Source organism: Nicotiana tabacum, chromosome 7 (assembly GCF_000715075.1).
Source record: "Nicotiana tabacum cultivar K326 chromosome 7, ASM71507v2, whole genome shotgun sequence".
NCBI classification, from domain to species: Eukaryota; Viridiplantae; Streptophyta; class Magnoliopsida; order Solanales; family Solanaceae; genus Nicotiana; species Nicotiana tabacum.
In genome coordinates, this window is record NC_134086.1 from 55,445,168 (window position 1) to 55,450,172 (window position 5,005).

The following is a 5,005-nucleotide window of genomic DNA, read 5'->3' on the forward strand; positions in this document are numbered from 1 at the left end:
TTATTTCGGAACCTCGAGGCTAGCCAGATACAGTGGGTGCTTGGATGGTTGTCTGTCGAGGAAGTCATATATATGCCAGCAGCCCGACCGCATTTTTTGTTAATGGGACTCAAAAGCATACAACCTTATGCACCATATCGGGTTCTGAGGCAACTCGGTAGATATCAAGTAATACCGAGAGATGAAGATTTAAGTACCCAAGTGATCGAAATTAGTCCTGACGGTCGATTCCCCGAGGAAGAGGTTCGTCAAATTTGGAGTGAGTGTCAATATCTGATGGCAAACACTTGTGTGTCTGATAGGGTCAGAGGGGAAATTGCTCTAGGGTATCACGAATGGTTCAGAGGTGACGTGGCATATGGAAGACCGGCTAAAAGACCTCATCTCGAAGATTTTGCCAAGTCGTCCCAAGAGCAGTGGGATTGGTTAGGAAAGAAAGAAAGCTATCGAGTTGAGATTGGTAAATTAAAGCAACAAGTCGAGAGTCTGAAATTCGAGAGCAGTGTACAGGTTGCCGAGGATCAAGGTGAAATGAATAGACTAGCCAGAGAAAATGACGCTCTTAAAGCCCAAGTCCGACAGTTGAAGATAACCATCGATAAGCAACCGAGGAGCCGATCCGATGAACAATTGGTAAAAAGATTGGAAAGCGAAGTCAGAGAATGGCGGGATGAGCTAGGAAAAGCTGAAAATGTCATGGCAGAACTCAAAGCACAATGGGCGTCAAGAACCGAAGAGCGTCGCCAATACTTGAATCAGTTGAAGAGGGACCATGAGAAAATTGTTGCCAATTTAAAGAGAAAAGTAGTTGCCCTTGAAGGTAGAGCGGTTAGGCAGGCTAGAGACTTCGAAACTGAGAGCGGACATTGTTACAACTTGTTAGCCCAAATGGAGGCAGAAGTGCAACAGCTGCAAGACCAGCACTTGCAAGACTCCCGAGCTTTAAAGACGTGCAGCGATCAGATAAGACGCTTGCTCATAGAAAAGAAGCAAACAAAAGACAGGATTAGAGCCATTGCTCATGCTATTGTCAGGAGATGTCGGGTTTGTGAAGACATGACCCGTACTACTTTTATCTCAGCAGTGATGATCTATGTGAAGCGAACCATGAATGAGTTAGAGCAGCTTGAAAGGGATTTGGATCCTAGACCCGCGGCGAGGCCGAACGACGCCCCGCGGATACCTAAGTTTGAAGCACTAGAATATGCATAGTCCGTGTCTTTGAGTGTCTACCATGTCGAGTCAGTCTTTTGTACGTCCGGATTGAGTATGTTTGCAGCTTAGAGTTTTTGTTTGCTTTCAGATTACGTTTGTTAGTTTCTTTCCAAAACAAAATATGTCGAGTTTGTAAGAGTCTGTTTATTAATGAAAGTTGAGCATTTTATTTCCACCCATATTTTTACATTTATCTGCACGAACTACGCTTGGTCTGATTCGTGCGGGGTCACGATACGTAGGCAATCTCTATAAGATTCGACCGTAATTTAAAAAAAAAAAAAAAAAGAATATATGTTTGTCAGAGCAAAATAAGCTGGGATGATGCATGAGGTCAGAGCAAAAGCATGTTAGAAATGATTAACGTGCAATTACAATATCTGTTAAGACTCTAACACTGACAAGTTTGTTGTTTTTCCAATATCAGTTAGTTGTTAGAGCGTACTGGCACCGTACCATTATCAAACAAGATCAAAAGGTCCTATACCAGAAAGCATGACTGGGTCAGACAACAGCGTTGAGTCAGAAAAAACGGCCAATCAGATGCTGAAGGAAGCACTGGAGAAAATGGAAAAAATGAGGCTAGAAATGAATGAAATGCAGATAGCCTTAGCTAGAGCCCAGAAGGGGCAAGAACTACCCGTTACTCCTACCCTCCAACCAGTACACACGCCGGAATACCCCTCTCCCGGTCCTTCAACAAGTTTCCCAAGCCATCACTATTATCAGGGAAGAGAGGCTTATGATTCCCAAGCTCCACCTCCCACTCAAAACCCTCCTCCACCAAATGTTCCCGTCTTTGTGGCACCTCCCCCAGCTCCACTACATAGATCATCCAGTGAGCCGCTATTCCAAGCTCACGACACCCAATATTACCCTCCCGAACACACTTTCAAAGCGCCTGAGCCATATACCTTCTCTCCCCATTTTGAAATCCCGGGAGAAGTTGAGAAACCGGTTAAGAATGCAGAACAAGAGGAGGTAATTCGTAAAGTCAAAAGCCTGGAGCAATCCTTCAGGAACATGCATGGTTTAGGAAACCAAGTTAGTGTCGCATACAAAGATTTGTGCCCTTTTCCTGATGTACAGTTGCCTGCGGGGTTTAAAATGCCAAAGTTTGACTTATATGAGGGGCACGGTGACCCAGTAGCCCATCTGCGTGGTTTTTGTAGCAAAATGAGAGGGGCTGGGGGAAAAGATGAGTTGTTGATAGCATATTTCGGGCAAAGCCTGAGCGGGTCAGCGCTAGAATGGTACACGAGGCAAGACCCCGGCCGATGGTATACATGGGATGATTTGGCCCAGGCATTCATCGGCCATTTTCAATATAACCTCGAAATAGTCCCTGATCGTCTGTCATTGTTGAAACTAGAAAAGAAGCCTGGGGAAAGTTTTAGAGAGTTTGGTTTCCGCTGGAGGGAACAAGCTGCAAGGGTTGATCCTCCCATGCGGGAAAGTGAGATGGTAGATTACTTCTTGCAAACATTGGAACCTACCTATTTTGGTCATCTAGTGACATCTGTCGGGAAGTCGTTTAATGAAGTGGTAAAGATGGGAGCCATGATTGAAGAAGGATTGAAATCTAACAAGATCTTGAGCTACTCGGCTTTGAAAGCAACCACCCAGGCCATCCAAAGCGGTACTGGTGGTGTGCTGGGAAAGAAGAAGAAAGAAGAAGTTGCTGCAGTTGAAGCTAATGTTTGGTCCAGGCACAATAACCGTCCACTCTACTACAACCAACCCAGACCCCATCACCCAAACTATCAATATACCTCATATGGTCCACCGCAACACTATTATCCACCACCAGAACCACAATTTTCTATTCACCATGCCCAGACCTACACTCAACCCCCAGTGCACTCGCAATGGCGTACACCAAGTCCCCAAAATACACAGCCACACCCACAAAACACCTATCCACCTCCCAGGGCTAACAGACCAGGAACCAGCTTCCGCCCAAACCAAGCTTTTAGAAATGAGAAGGCCCCAAACAAAAAAACATTTACCCCGCTAGGAGAATCTTACACTTCTCTTTTCCACAGATTGAAACAGTTGGGGATGTTGACCCCAGTTGAATCCAAAGCACCAAATCCTCTTCCCAGAAACCTGGACCACTCTGTTAGCTGCGAGTATTGCTCAGGGATGCCGGGGCACGATACTGAAAAATGTTGGAAGTTGAAAAACGCAATCCAAGAGCTCATTGATAATCGTCGTATTGAGGTACAGGCTCCAGAGGCCCCGAACATCAATCAAAATTCGTTACCAGCGCATTATGGGGCCAACATGATCGAACTGATACATAAGGGGGAAGAGCCTAAGAAACCTTCGTAGGTGGTTATGGTGATTCGTTCTACGGAAACCAAAGAAAATACAGTGAGTGCAAGGCCAGTGGTTCAGTTAAAAGCAGTAGAAGACAAGCCAGTGCTAGTAATGGGAAAGGGATCGTTTGTGGCCGAGAAAAAGCAGGAGCCAGTCAAGATAGTGGTACCAAGGTCAGTATCCATGCCCGTGGTGGTCGTGAAGGGAGTCTATATAGAGCCGGTTGTCATAAAACCGGTAGTCCAGTTACCCATGGTTGATAGCAAAGCCGTACCCTGGAAATATGACAAAGTAGTGGTGACATACAAAGGAAAGGAAATTGAGGAAGAAAGTTGTGAAGCACAGGGACTGACCCGGTCAGGACGTTGTTTCGCCCCTGAAGAGTTGAGAAAAGCTAAGGGCGCAAAAGACAATCCAGTGCCAGTTAAAAAAGCTGTAACGGAAGAGGAAGCAGAAGAGTTTCTGAAAAAGATGAAAGGACAAGATTATTCCATTGTTGATCAACTGAGAAAAACACCGGCCCAAATCTCGTTGTTGTCATTATTAATTCACTCTGATGAGCATTGCCGAGCTTTAATGAAGATATTGAATGAGGCTCATGTGCCTGACAAAATCTCAGTAAACCATTTAGAGACAATTGCCAACAAGATCTTTGAAGTGAACAGGATAGCATTTTCTGATGATGAATTGCCTATGGAAGGCACAGAACACAACAAGGCTCTCTATTTGACGGTCAAATGTGAAGGTTCAATGGTTACTCGGGCACTAATCGATAACGGGTCGAGCGCTAATATTTGCACGTTATCCACATTGAACAAGTTAAAGATTGATGAGGATAGAATCCGCAAAAATAGCATTTGTGTTCGAGGGTTCGATGGAGGGGGAACAAACACAGTAGGGGATATTGTACTCGAATTGACTATTGGCCCAGTCGAGTTCACGATGGAATTTCAGGTGTTGGATGCTGCAGTATCCTATAATCTTTTGTTGGGTCGACCGTGGATTCATGCGGCAAAAGCCGTGCCCTCCACACTGCACCAAATGATCAAATTCGAGTGGGACAGACAAGAAATTGTGTTACATGGGGAAGATCACACATGCGCCGTGAATGATGCCATTGTACCCTTTATAGAGACCGAAGATGATAAGGGGCCATGGGTGTATCAGATCCTCGACACGGTTCCGGTGAGCAGGTTGCTTGAGGGTAAAAGCATGCCATGTCCTAGGGTGTCAGCTACGACCGTCATGGTAGTGTCAGAAATGTTGAATAACGGGTTCGTGCCCGGGAAGGGTTTGGGGGTTGAACTGCAGGGCATTACTCAACCTGTGTCTTTGCCCAAAAATTTGGACACCTTCGGGTTAGGGTTCAAACCAACAGCGGCAGATATCAGAAAGGCCCGTAAATTGAAGAAGAAAGCTTGGGTGCTCCCTAAACCAATTCCTCGATTGTCCAGGTCCTTCGTCAGGC